General features: G+C 44.5%; 1 protein-coding gene across 3 annotated transcripts in view; it reads right to left on the minus strand.

Annotated features, from left to right (window-relative positions):
* The window catches only part of LOC111268884 (core-binding factor subunit beta), a 31,297-nt gene that overhangs the window by 12,982 nt on the left and 3,207 nt on the right, over positions 1 to 15,108 (minus strand). The gene's annotated exons all lie outside the window — the stretch shown is intronic.

Raw genomic sequence — 15,108 nt, forward strand, 5'->3', positions numbered from 1 at the left:
TGACGAAACGTATCGCACAGTAGAATGGTGACTTAAAACGGTGAGCATTGGCGACAGTTATTGGGCCTATGTTTTCGCCTAACTGTTCATCTCATCGGAACGGTCAGCAAGCCTACATAAGCACGCGATCAGAGCAAATCACCATGGGTGGACACGCACCATGGTCATCATGGAATATGGGTGAAACGAGCGGAATATATATATTCATACGTATTTTTAATAAACAAAAAAAATCATTAATTAAGTCACATTAACATTAAACATGACTGTAGGGATCTTACGCACAACGTTCGTTAGTTGGTAAGCCAATGCCTAGAATGATCGCCAATGCGAACTACTCATATACCCGTTACAGTTATAGCTGTATATATAACGGCCTCTAAATGTTGCATCCTATTGCGAAGTAAGCGCCTCTAAAGCATCCCCTTACATATATAGGCAGGATCACGCGATAGTACCAACAATCGTCTTTGAAACGAAGAGCGAAAACGGTCGCATGGTTCAAAAAGTGCGCCAGTTTTTAATTTAATGACCCCGTACCGTTATGTAATTATTGGCTTAGGCCACCGAAAGCTCCCTGGCCATATTGACGTTCAATTATTCGACAATCTAACCAGGTCATAGGCTAGTTGCCTGTCGCCGATGCTTACTACCATGTCCGTCATCTCCATTGCTTTAAGCTTTTCGACGCCAAATTTCTGGTGAACCCGCTGCATCAAATATATTTTGCGCGCTAATTATTTACATGAAGATAGTCATTACTTATACCGGTGTCGCTACTGTAGTTGTTTCAAATTTTGGCGGGCACGAGCCGTAACAAACGGCGAAAGTCCAGCGTCAGCAACTTTCGGCTCGGAATACTGATTTTGATGTCATCGGTGTCTCCGGTGGAGTATCACAGGCGGAGCGAACACCTCAACGCCCATGTGACACGGCGGTTGGAGCAAGCGAGCATACCCTTGTAAGGGGACGAAATAAAATAGAACCCATTCATAATCAGAACCAGCAAACGATTGTCACTTAGACCATTGGGCTGGCCGTTCGTGCTATGTCGTCGTCGGACACAAATTGCCGCCAGGCACGCTTCTTGTCAAGCCATCGAAGCAGCATCGCATAACGGAACGCTGATGAAGAAGCGGCATGTTAATGTCGATCGAGCATGAGCACTCACAGATGCCCGTGAACTACCGGGCAACAACCGAATTTCAATAATCCAGTAGAAGGATAACAAGTATTATGAATAAGCGTAGCAAGTAGATGAGCGACTCGTTAAGACCGGGTATATTTCGCCTTACTACCCAGCCTTGCTTTTTTCTTCTATTGTATTTCGGCAAATGTCACACTAGAGGAGACAAACGAAGACCGAAAACATTCGCCATTGTCAACAGGTAGGTCCATTTAGGTCGGCTCTTGCCAGTGTTAGTAAACACGAAAATAAAATGCCAGTCAGTAACGCGGCAGATGACGAAGGTACAATGTCTTCCTACAGCGCTATTCACCACTTTGTACCCTCATACTTATCCTCTCTGCGAGTACGGCCGCTGTCCTGTCGTATTCGTCTGTAGCCTACTCATCAGGACTGAACGAAAACTTTTTACACTTTTCATAACGAGCGTCTTGCCCGCGAGCTAGCGCAGTAATATGGTTCCCGCCCGCGACTTATGGATCTTAACGTTGGTGCCAAATATTATTTGCACGAGTATATTTCTGTTAGGCTATAGTACGACAGGTTCGCTTCACTGATGCGATACTCCAGAAATGATGGTAGTAATTGATTTACGAAGTTACTACAGCACCCTTACTATCCATGAGGATCGCCATTCGGTAGCCGATGACAAGAATAAGCTACTGTTGGGTATTACTGGACCAGCTCTAGATAACGTCTTGTCCTAATTTTTCGAACTTGAAATTTACGTTGCTTCTTGCCCTTATCTTAACCTCGTCTTCCTACTGATAGTAAAAACATTGAATCAAAAACTTCTCAGTGCTATCTTCAGTTATCACTAATTTTTAATTTTATACGGCCTTTCACTCGGCCTCTAGTAGCAAATAGGACAACGAAAACAATCGTTCATACCCTTTCTTCGTTAAGGCAACCGCCTGTTAGACGACGTACCAGTGCCTAAGCCGGTCGGAAAATCGGCCCGTTTATGTATGTATATGCTCGAGTATGCGTAAGTTGTAAGCACCTCGCACATGTCCAGTGTGTTTTTGTATGTTTGTAGGTCGTTTACTCTCATTTTTATAGCCCTATCCATTGACCAGACATCGGCGGTGTTGCAATACTGTCCATGCACACTTTTTCCCATCAGACATTTTTGTCGCTGTTGGCTAGAGACAATCAGTTTTTACGTTGCGTAGCTGTGACTCAGGAGAAGAGGGGACCCTGTCGAGAATGAGTAGAAACGAATCGAAAAAACTTAAACGATTTAGTTTGACATCGTGCGAATGCTCCAGTTGATTCGCGCATTGGTTTCTTTCAAAGAGATCACGAAGGCATGACACATCACCTTTCTTTAGATAGCGTTGGATATCTTCAGGCTGCGATCTCTCGCTCCGTACTGAGGTTTTTTTCCCAATGCATTTTTATCTGGGTAACTGTTTCTGTCCACTTCTATTTACCTTTCCTGGTGTACGGTTAGCTATTGATGTGCGAATGAGAAGATGAAATGTCAGGCTATGAACATCTTTGATTGTCATTGGCACCTTAACAAGGACACAACAGGTTTCTGCCTTTTTTGTACGATACTACAATTACTACGTGACGCTTGTTGCTTACCGCTTCTAACAAAGAGCGTCAACTTTTTTCCGTGGCCTTTTTTCGTGTGGATCTCTTTCATTGATGCGTATACAAGCACATAACTGTATACAAATCTAGACAGCGAGCGCTTTATATAATCTTGTGATTAGGAACAGATTCGAGTTGGCCGCCTTCGCATCTCCAGCAACATACATAGATAGTCTAAGGGTTTCAAATATAGTTGCGTTGTCTGCAAGAAAAATTAACGGAAGTATCTATAATATTTTCCTTGGAAGCGAAGGTTTATCGTCTTTCTCCGATGCGCAAGATCATCCATTTTACTGGTCAAAATCAATGTTTTTAGAGCAAAATGTACAAAATTACGTCAATAAATGCCCTCCGACTTCTGGTTGTATTAATTGTTGTCATTTCTTCTCTAGTCGACGTACACGTAAGGTCCAATGCATGTCCCAGTTCTGGTGTTGTTACTCGACAAAGACTATGATATATTTACAAACAAAGAGAAAAAAAAATAGGTATTCATTATCACAATCAATGTGGGAATAATCTCTTGCTAATTGATGCTAGCCTTAGAGGTGTGGCGAACGTTTACTCAGGTTGACTGACCTATCCTTAGGCAGCCGAGATCGTCCCATTCTGTATCCTCGATCATGATCTCGCAAACAGACCATGTTTAAGCAGATGAAATTTCCCAATCGACGCAGCAGTTCGTTGACGACAGAAAACAAGTGGGTCCGACCAAGCACATAATCATGGTTGCCATTGCGAGAGTCCTATTTGTGCGACGCGACGGACACGACAAATTCAAATTACGACAAATCGTTCCGTTTCAGTCAGCCGTGCGTCTGCAATCTGACTAGTACACCCCTGATTGCTAGGTCCCTCAGCTTGTATCCACGAAATAAACACATGGCCAAATGCAAATTTTTAAACAGCCGCTATGAAACAACTGCGTATCGTCGTTAAGGCGCCAGGGTCACTCTCGTTGGGAACTTAGCATCAAGGCTAAGAGACTGCGTATCGACATGGACAGGTTTAGATAAGCTATTCAAGGCTGGCAGTACCGTATGACAACAACCGCTCTTCAAACCTAATAATGTACAAGTAAATATATATATATATGTAAATTACAATTATGTCAGCTTTTTCCTGTTAGTAATCAGATCAGGTAATCAGAAGTGTAAAAAAAGAAGTGGTGCTTATCAGTTAGTTTCTTCGTTCGCTTCTTTTTACCTGTCCGTCGACTTTACGATAGGGCAACGGGAGCCTGCCATGGGATGGCTACCGATAGCTGACTGGCGGCTGGTGTCAAATCATAACCAAAATAATTAAGATAATAATAACTATTCTTATTATACACCGTATAATTATCTACGAATGACATGACAAAGTTATGTAGACTGACTGAATGATTCTTTCACATGCGCTGTAGTCACTGCACATCAGCAAACGTCACTATCGTGTTCAACGTCATTGTTGAAATCGCTCCGCTTTGGCTAAATGGAGCGCGTCGTCATAGGGGCCGTTGGCAGTATAATGACTTTAATTATCGACGGACACCGATCGCTTTCGACAAATACCTCTACGGACACTCCGTCGATACAGAGCTCCTGTAGCTGTGGACATCTTCTGCAAGATACTAATAATAATAATAATAACATGCCTGCGTGCAACGTATTACTCGTATCGTTCAATTTTACCAGTTGTCCAGGCGGCGCTGTTCCGGCTGAGTTCGATGTTTTTTACTGAACACTGTTGAAAACACCACCCCAAACAATGATAACAGCGCGCAGGCCACCGTCGGTCCAATGAACCGATACTGTCACATACAAAAGTGGGTGGAATAACGAATTTTTTTTCCTTGGACAATATATATATATATGTGCACCATTCGGAAAGTAATAAAATGCCGATACAAACATTCCGCGTGGATACGCATCGGGTTAACAACCAATCGGCCCTAATAGAAGTGCTGGACGTATAGAAGGAACATGTTTTACGGCGTTTGAAATTTCGCGCTGTTGTTAGCCCTACGCAGAATGCGACAATTGCTTATATAGACCTCGTGCATAGATTGCATCATAACAAACAGTATTAAATACATATTACCAATATGGCTAAAGTCACGCGGAGTATTAAAATATTAATAGTCGTGTTTAAGTGGACTCGAACAGTAGATAAGTGTAAATCAACTGCATAGCTTCATTGTCATCAGGGGGCACAATCAGCCTGCTACACCACTCGAAAAGATGTTGCAGATACGGGCGCCTGGTGGATACCTTTCTGTATATCGATATATCTGTCTTACATTACAGGATGACAGCGCACGTTCAAGCAGTTCAAGTTGATTATTTTGACCCATCGACTTATGAGATTGTCATGTCGTGCACTAAGACGCGGGTTAATAACTTATTTCGTGCCGTCTACATCCGATAAAGTGGCTCGTAGATGGAGCCTGAGAAAATCGCTGACGAAGAGACAATGCAAACAAGTCCTGCCCTCGAAACTTGAACTTCAGGCCTGTAGAGCTCGCAGTTGCTATCGCTGAATTACAACGTGACCATGTGGCGACAATCCTGTCATCTGTTCCAGCGCCCGCATGATCATAATCGACGAACGGGACGTGCTAAACGCTACTTTTGCTGTCCTACGTAGCATCCAAAAAGACAAGAAATTCGTATGGATCAAGCGAAAAAAGGTCCTCCGCTGAGAAGCCCAGCCACGCTCGGTGCCTGGCTGGCAAGCCCGAAGCTAGATGCGTTGTCAGAAGGAAAAGCAGGAAGAGAAAACGACGTTTTTCCTTCTTCATTAGCGATCTCGTGCCGTATAGTACGTCTTTGATTCGTGGCCTAATAGATGCGGCGATCCACTAGCATAAGACAGTATTTCTTTGTCGTGCTGCCCACATCACATAAGTGTTCAACGGCTGTGGCCATCTACAAATATAACTTGTCGCGTAACGCTAATGGGGTATTACATCCGTTGGGCAGACGTTACGGAGATGTAATATTTATTACATATCGCATAGATGTTTATGGCGACAGCAACAAAAAGGCCAACATAATGGTACTCTGAAGGGCTAGACTATTCGTTCTTGTCACCGTACGATGCTATTTGCAATCAAGATGAAACAGAGCCATTGAAAATGATACCTGTTCTAGAGACTGGCCTAAAATACGCTAGGAACAACCCATCCGAAGTTATTACTTATTCTTAACTAACAATGAACACAACTACAGTGTAACTTAAGTTGCGATACAAAGTTGCCACTGTTCAAAATCGGTTCTCAACACGTCAGTGTTTAGAAGCTAGCTTCGTAGCATCACAGCCGGCAACACTGGCGTAACGCCCGTGTCCCTTACCTAACCCAGCACTGGGTTATACATTTTGTCAATCGAAACGTTACTAAATGAATCAGCGTACCTAGTCATCACCCTCATTATGATCATTAACGTCATTGTTTGAGGGGTGCAGTGAAAAAACATCATCCCATGTGTGTTCCACATGGGAAACGAGCTAGCTTAAAGCCTAACCAAAAAAAAGGCGAAGTAAAGTTCGCTATTAACGCTACTGAGAACCGTGGCAGAAGCATGTGGCCGAACTATAAGCTTAAAAAGTCACCTGGACCCCTACTTTACTTCAGCTATTAGAGAATGCCAACGAAGAAGCGATGTGAGCTATGGTACCTGTGTGTGCGTACCAAAACCAAAGCAGCTTCAGTCGACCGCAAGAGACTACTGCCGTATCAGGGGACACTCGATAGGAATCGAGACGTAGCGAAGATGGCGTTGAGAATTCAGGAAAAAAATGAATACTGCTCGTACCTGGCACCTACGAAAATGCCTTTTGATGTAATTACATGTAACAATAGTGATGGCCGACAGCACAACGGGAATAGAAGCGGTCCCCGGAGTACTTGGGCACTTACGGAGCCCACTAATTGGACGACAGCATAGGCAGTGAATCCAATAGGGCAGCAACCGTAATCTTAATATGTTGTTATCACCATAATGTGTGCACGAGAGATATATGGGTGCCTGTGTACGTTTACATTGTTACATGTGCGGACATGTGTATACGTAATAGTAGTTGTTGTTGTTATTGCTATTATAGTATTAAATTTCGGTGCAATTATTCGCTCGGTGGCAGACGACATTAGGCTAGCGCATGCACTATACGAATGTATTCGAATAAAATGTTGGCACTATTTGGATCACCTTTCGACCTTGACAAGGCAATAGCGGTGCATAATTAAGATCGCTTTATTACGATATGTGCAGACATACAGAATTGCAACTGTTGTTTGTTATATGTCGTCGCAAAAAACAACTCATAGGCTGTCGTTCTTTCAAAATACGAAGCAAGCTATAGTAGCTGCATGAAGAAAAGGACAATAATACAGTAATTGCAACATCCTAACAAGCTATTGAAAAACAACGCTAGAAGCCCTCTGTTCAGGTAGTTCCTACAACGTCACCATGAACCCTGCCTACTTGGAAAGACGTTGATTACGTACGTGAGACTGATCTATTCAAGTTAAGATTCAATAGCATAATTTCCCTAAACTTGGGTCCCATAAACCATAACTTCCCTAAAGCCTTGGTATTTATTCGGTATAGCCTGAGTCACATAGTGCAAGGAATTAGTCAGTTGCTAGGTGTAATCTAACCTGTAATTCTAATAGCCTTGGTGACGAGTCTTGTCGACCAACTTCCAAAGTCACCTTCGTTGTCTCCTGCGGCCCAACTGCACGAGTGACCTAACGTGCAATTTACCCATCACCCCTAAATCTAGAGCGAGAAAGGGAAACGACGAGACGTCCAACAAAGACAGCCAATTGCTCGTACCTTTTATCTCTACACCTTCTCGTATAAATAAAATCATATACCCACACATACGCATACATACAGAGGATAGAGCATACGCCTAAATTGGACGCCGATTCAGTTTTTGCCCCTTAGGATATCGATAATGGTGGCTGAATTCCCCTATGGTACAAAAGCAATAGTTAACACTTCATTGGTTTATTAATTCGCTACATACATAATAGTGCTTCTGTCCCCTGTCATGGTCATTGCCAATGGCATCGCTCGAAGTTAAAGTAGACTGTAGGTAACCGTTGGGTGATTTAACTTAGCCAGACCCGAAATTAACGCGTTATTCACAGAAGATTTCGATACTAGTAGAGTCAATTGATCCAAGCCCGTTTCAGGTCGAGTATCGCCAAAAAACGTCCCTTCAGAATGTAAAGCTCTCTCTCTCTCTCTCTAGTTTTGTTCTTATAAAACTGTGTAAGACTCAAGTTGTACAATTTCAACAAAAAGGTTACTTAACGTTAAAGGTTAATTAAGGGTGATTATAATGTCCTATTCGGTGCAATAAGGCTGCAGTAGCACTATTGGAATTCCTTTAGGAAGCCACACATTTTTTTTAGATCGGCCGCATGAGCAAAGGATCCGCGGGGTTTGCTGTCACCCGTTCTTTCGTGGGGGCATCTAGTAGTAACATATATGACAGAAATAGGATCATATAATTTAGCTGACTGAACAACCAGGTTCTTACCGGATGCGCAAATGTATATCATCAGACAGTGTGCTTTAAAGGCGATCCACACTCACAAAGCCAACGTATCGCGTTTATCGCCATCGGACGTTGGGTGGTGCTCCAAGCTGGCCTGTAGGCCGTATGCTTTGTAGACAGGCATCCGTATCGCGCACATATGCACCGCAGCTACATTGTACATGTTGCCATACAAGCATGTAGCGCCATAAGACTTTTTAGCAGAGTCCGATACCTTGTCAGCAGTTGTATTAGTAGAAACAATACCAGTGGCTGAATTTTCTGCGCACAGAGGAAGATAATGCCCATTCGTAGGTCCCTCCCCCTACAAGTACTGCCAAGCATTAAGGTTCGATTTGTCGCCACTTCAGCGACATCGCACGGCGACAACAGTAAATCAGCAGTGCGAGTGGCTGACGTCAAGGGCCCACCTCCCAGGCGACGCTTAATAACGCCAGCGGTAAATTCGTCCTCTTCCTATATATATATATATATATATATATATATATATATATATAATACTTGGCGGCATCAGCAGCAGCCGGCGAATCCAACATCTACAGTGCGTTCTGCCTTCATGACGCGGCCTTAATGGTGAAATAATGCTAATGTAATGACAATAATAACAACAACGGCAACAAGCCAAGACCGGCGGCGTTGACGGCCGCTGTTCCAGCTATAGTGCCAATGGTGACGGCCGACAAACAGCAGAAAATGGCCACAGTCGAACGAAAATCGCGCCGTATCGAGGGAGAGCCGCAAAGTCACCGAAATGGCTAGACGAACTCAACAAACCAGCGGCGACACAAAAACGGTCACATACAAACAGACAGTTAAATGGACGAGCAGAGTAAAAAATTGAGAACAACAGCATCGGACAACAAACACCTCAGGGGCGCCGGGTAGTTGTTGTTGTTATTGCTGCTATATCAACTACTACAATAAAAACAACAATAGCCATGTCTGGTGACGAACCTTTGAAGGTATGACAGCATGGCGTTGCCCCATTGCATCTCTATGAACCCCGCAGGAGACTCATAATAGAAGTACTTAGTTCCTATAAATGCGGTTCATCAATTTTAATGCACACTACGGTACAAACCACTCTATGTACAGTATATGTATTATATACGGCCATACAAGCAATTTGTGGGCCAGAATGAACGAACTCTATGGAGCGCTAGAGATTACGCTGTAAGACAACAAATGATCATGCGATTCTGCCAACGATATAACATATGACTGATAAATTAGTTGTCATGCCAAGTGATAAATAAATAAAAATTGGTACATATGTGTATAATTTTGACACATGCCTGGACATTAACTAAATTTATCTGCTCAGGAACAGATTGGTCATGGATAAGCAGCTATCCTTAGCGATGACAGAACTATGAAAGTATAAATAATTCATACGAACAAGTAAGAACAAACAATTGACGCTGTCGCCGCAGTCGAATGTAGCTTTACGTTGTGTACATGTCTGCGGTAGCCTAGCATCACCGGCCTTCTTTATGGATGTGCGACTCAGAGTAAGTGCTAACCCTTCGCTAAACAATGCCATTGACAAGCGGGCAAAAGTTTTTCGTCGATGTCTGGTGGACGTCCCTGTGTTAGTATCCTCCGTTGCCCGTTAAGATCAATATGCTTGTCCCGTCCTTTTCTTCGCCGAGCATCGCTGCTTCCTGGCATGTGTCATGTCTTGATTCATAAGACAACAAATCCGCGGAGGCCGATCAATACGCCAACTACTACTATCTTGAATCGGCCAGAAGCGATCAGTAGAGGAATACATCGTTGGCTATACGGCAAGAGCGGTCGCTGCGGCAAGGTTGATCTCCATCAGCTCAGTTCTACGGACGGACGGACGGATCTACGGAGCAATGCACGAAGGAGCGAGCGATGAAAACAGATGTACGTAGGATAATTGCAGGTAGATGGTGCTCCATGGCACCCACTGAGACTGGTTCATACATCGAATGCCTGTGTTCTGAACAATAACGTCTCAAACAGTTCTATAATATACGGAGGAGCATGCGTCGGCTCAGCGGATGAACGAGCTTCCGAGGAACAGGCAAAATACCCAAAACGGTGCTTTGCATGGGGCGGCACTCTTAATGACCCCCCTATCGCCGCGTCTATTTCAGCGAGTATTTTTGGTACCATTCTGATATGAGTGTCAGTGGGTTCATACAGTGGTAAAGGCAACTTGGTAACTAAGACGGCCAACTTCGGCGGATAGAGCTGGCAGAAGCGAGCAAATGGCAAGGGTATTCTTTTTTATGCGGGGTCTGGCCAAGTCCTCGCCAAAGGCTCGCCAAGTCCGTAGGCTAAGCACAGATATATAAACCGGATGATGCGGATTCAACGGTGTATGTACACTGAACCGTTAGCTCTCCTTTCAACAGTCAGTTTTGAAGAGCAAGCTATACTATTATTTGTGAGGAAGTTGTAATTTGCTGGTGTTATCGTTTTAAGCTGGTTTCGGGCGGAACATCGCAGCCTGAAACAGCCAGGGATAGCCTGAAAATACCTCAGTGATAATGTTTACAGTATACATTAGGCCAACCTGAAGTTTTTTTTTATTCAAGACAAACTATTGTGATAGTAGTCGAATATTAGACGAGTGCACGGTATATGCTTATTTAGTATTTACGAGGATGACTCTTACTGCTGACGCCAATGTACCGACCCTTCATTGTTACCTCAACTCTAGTTGAGTTCTAGCGACACTGTATATAAACACCATATGTAGAAATGCCTCTGTGTGCGCCGAAGTCAGGCCAAAGATATTCGAGGTGAGTCGAAGTCGAAATGCAATGGCTGTACTCGCAGCGTGGATCGCTCCTGCTAGCTCTGAGCATACGCGCCAGGGGTACTCAAGCGCGGCTAACAGGATCTGAGAAGGAACAGAGATTCCTCTGACTCAGTCACCGCTCCGAGCTTCCTCAAGGGAGACTATTTCCCGAGTTTGGCTCCGCTGCTGCACAACATAGTCCCTTCGGCGGCAAGTACAAGCTAATGCCAAAATAATTACTACAATCACGTTCGTGTCAAAAAACGCATTCGCCAGGCTATGGAATCCCGTCTCAAATCGCCCGCTGGGCTTTGCTTAGGAAGTTGCCCTTATAAGTCGGCAAAGCTGGAGTTGCTCGGACATGCTGTAGTTGCTATGGGGTAGAACGAAAGAGAAAGGCGAGTCCAAGAATGGTGATGAACGGAGGTGAACTCCAGGAGGGGAGTCGCGCCGAAGGAAGGTTGGCCTATGAACGGTAGGACTGAAGTGGGGCTAGGCACTCCGATCATGACAGGGGATTTTAAAATCCCCTACACGTGACCGAAAGATATGAATTCGTCATTGGATTCGACGACGAGACATGTAGACAACACATGTTGGCGGAAAATTGCTGAGGAACCAGTGCCGAAGGGCCACCCGCCTGAAGGTACAGAATGCGTGCGCGCTTCGATGGGAACCGAAATTAACTTGGAAACAAATCGGATGCAAAAGACTTTAGCAAAATGTTAAAGAAACGCGATGACGCCTGTAGGCCATACTTGATAATATCCATATACATAGTTTCATGGAAAAAGGATACATGATATAAACTCCTATTACGGAGTTCTTTCCTATCGTCGAGATGTAGATCCTGGTTAGATAAACTGTGTCATGCAATAGATTGCGCGGGAAGTGACGAGCAATAACTGAATGAAGATAAAACTAAGCTTTCTTGAACTTGAAAAACATGCATAGCTGCTAAAACTTCTTTTACAATTCGTTGCAGCAACTTAGCAGTACTCGGACTACGCAGAGTCAGTCTATCATGATCACTCTTTGTGCACGGTAAGTAACAAATTACAATATCGTCTGCAGCGTGCACTACTCACTCAAGCTGTGCGCTCAATAGCAATGCTAGTTCCAGATGCGCAATATGGTGCCCACCTCGGCACGACACACACGAATCATTACGAGTCTTCGCTAAGTGATTACTTCCATTAGAGAAGTCACCATCCCTAAAGAATCTAAAAATGTACATACGTCGCTAATTCACCTTTCAAATATAAATAAGGAACAAAGCAGGGCCATAGTTATGCTACTTCCCAGATCGCCCAGGGCACGCACGTGCTTTCAGCTGCCGTTCAGCTTCCCAGTGCTCGCGCGTCAGACTATAGTAGGAGTTCCAGCATTTCGGACAACGATGCCGGAGAGTCGCGGGAGTTGCCGGATTTGTGTGTGTCCCACCGACGGATGTCTCGTTTCCCAATAATAATCTCTAGCTCAGCTTGATCTCTCCCAGGTGATTCGCCTCGTACCGAACGTCGTCACAGCACCCATCATTGGATTGTAGATAGGCAACTTTCTAGAGCGATCCTGTCACCCGCTAGCCATTGCGAACTCGTTGATTGTGTCACATGCCTATACACGGAGAGTGTCTGTTGTTGCTCGCCATATCTCGACCTTGTGTCTTTCTACCACTCGGTACATGGGCCCAGTAAGGAGTAACAGGGAAGAATTCAAAGTGCCGCCAAGAAAAGCGGCACACCGTGCGAAGAACACGGTGCGCCTATGAGGCGCATGCCTCTTCTACTATCGGAACAAGTCTAGCCAGTTTTCTTTCTGTGGACGACAAGTATTGCTTACATTTATGTTGCTGTTCGCCATCGTCGAAAAGATTTCACCCGCCAGCCATGTCCTCGATGGGCGAAAGCATCTTCCCAGCAGCAGTGGCTTCGGCGCCTGATAACACAAGGCCTAGGCTGTCTAGCCTGAGTAAATATGAAGGACATATAAGGCTCCAAGGGGAAGCGGTGCCGGTGTACATCATAGTACTTGTAGAAGTACTTAGTAGTAGTACTAGAGTATAAAAGTGATGACATCATTTCTTCCTTAACGACGCTGGGTCGTGGGACTGCCCTTGGAATTGTGACTGACTCGCCACACTAGATGAACAGGACAGAGAGCCTACGAAAACAACTAATACATAACTGATCGTAGGCTATCGTACAGTTGTAGTTAGGTAAGTGGAAGATGCAAAGGTTTGCCGGCCGTCAGAGATAGGCAGATGAGTCCGAAAAGATATTAGACAAAAGTGCTCACCCTCTCTTTGCCTCATATCATTTTAGTGGGGGACTAAAAACTCTCGCAGTTTCTACCCGAAGGAAAACGAGATCGTGGTGCAGATAAAGCACTGTATCATCCGCATACAGCTAGCTAAATGAGGACATATAGAAAAAAGTAAGGGAAATCGTATAGCATTTCAAAAATGAGTAGGATAACAGCTCTGATAGTGGCAGGTCTGAGGCAGAAAATAAACCCAGTCCCGGGATAGATACGTGATTGGCAGTACAACAGCCTCAGCGTTTGGCTGACAACTGTGTGAGCCTCTGGCTATCTTGCGTTTTTCGATAACTTCTTGTTCGTCAGTATGCTACAGAAGCGACTTTTGCTATTATCTCCGTACAGCACCGTTCGAGACAAATATTTGTTACTCAGATAGTTATATATAACTTTTGAGGTCAGGTTCGCTTCCTTACCGCATCCTCGCTTGAGGACCGAAGCCTCGACAAAATGCCGCACTGCCGCCTGCCATACTGAGTATGTCGTTGTTTCGCATGGTTCACAGAAAAACAGACAAACCCGCAACGAATTTTCGTCACTCATCAATTTCAGGTAACAGAAAAGGCGAGCAAACTCTGCGTTACCGGCGGAGCGTTTTTCCGCCTCTGATGTTCGCTATAGACAATACAAACATTTTGGCCGCAACCTTCATCAGGCAGACTTCTTGTAGGCGGCCGCTTCTTTCCTTCTCCAATGGATTTCCTGAAGGTTATCAGTACCCGTTCGAGCTTCGATATTGGTTCGACCTCAACTGAACTCGATGTGTGGCCCGTATCACCAGGCGACGCTGTGTCTTACTTGCTATTATGATTGCTGTTGCTACCACCAGTTGTGAATCTCGTTTCGTCGGGCAATGCCGAAAGTTGCCTTTAGAGGAGGCGGCGTGGCGGTCTTTCGCCTCCACCTGGCGAAGGAGGAGCGTTGATCAAGCCGGCCCAAACGAAGCAAGATTCTTTGAAGGGCCACACCAATTAGATGGCAATTGAATTTAATGTGTCTAATTGTATGCTGCAGTACATCTATGTCATCTCTGAGGTCGGCTTTGGGCCAAAGAAGCACATGACGATTGAACATATATAACAATAAGCTTAGAGGAAGTCGCAGCGGGAGAAAGCGTCACTGAGAACGAAACGCTAGGAGCTATATGCTATCAAGTTCGTAGTTTGAGTATACTGCAAACGTAGACCTACTTGGAATCAGATAAATTTATGAGGTGCGATCGCATCTTGGATCCTCTCCTAGACACCGATGCATCGTAAAACAGGATCGGTTCGTATTATGGACTTTTTACAGCATGACCCGGTTCAATTTCCGAGTTGTCAACAAAGGATCATGTCATAGACACAATTAGTCCGTTCAATTAGCCTAAACCATTAGATCTAGCAGCAGGGCTAGCGAAATGAAATGAGCGAACATACTTTTTATTGACGCGCTGCAGTATCCTACCCGGAATGCTTTTCATATAGCTCCAGTCTGTCCTAGTGCTTGTCTTATTTAATCGAGCTTACCAATCGAATCTCAGTGAACTTCTCAGTAGCAAAACCGTCTAGGTCGGATCGGAGTATTTCATTCTACCGCACTCGAATAACTGACTGCTTATCCCGAAAACAATGCGCGGGCTTGTTTGGGCTCCTGCTTAAGTCAGGCCGATTTCACGTTCCGCTGCCCAGTT

The sequence above is a fragment of the Varroa jacobsoni genome, unplaced genomic scaffold (genome assembly GCF_002532875.2).
Source record: "Varroa jacobsoni isolate VJ856 unplaced genomic scaffold, vjacob_1.0 scaffold_1328, whole genome shotgun sequence".
Taxonomy (NCBI): Eukaryota; Metazoa; Arthropoda; class Arachnida; order Mesostigmata; family Varroidae; genus Varroa; species Varroa jacobsoni.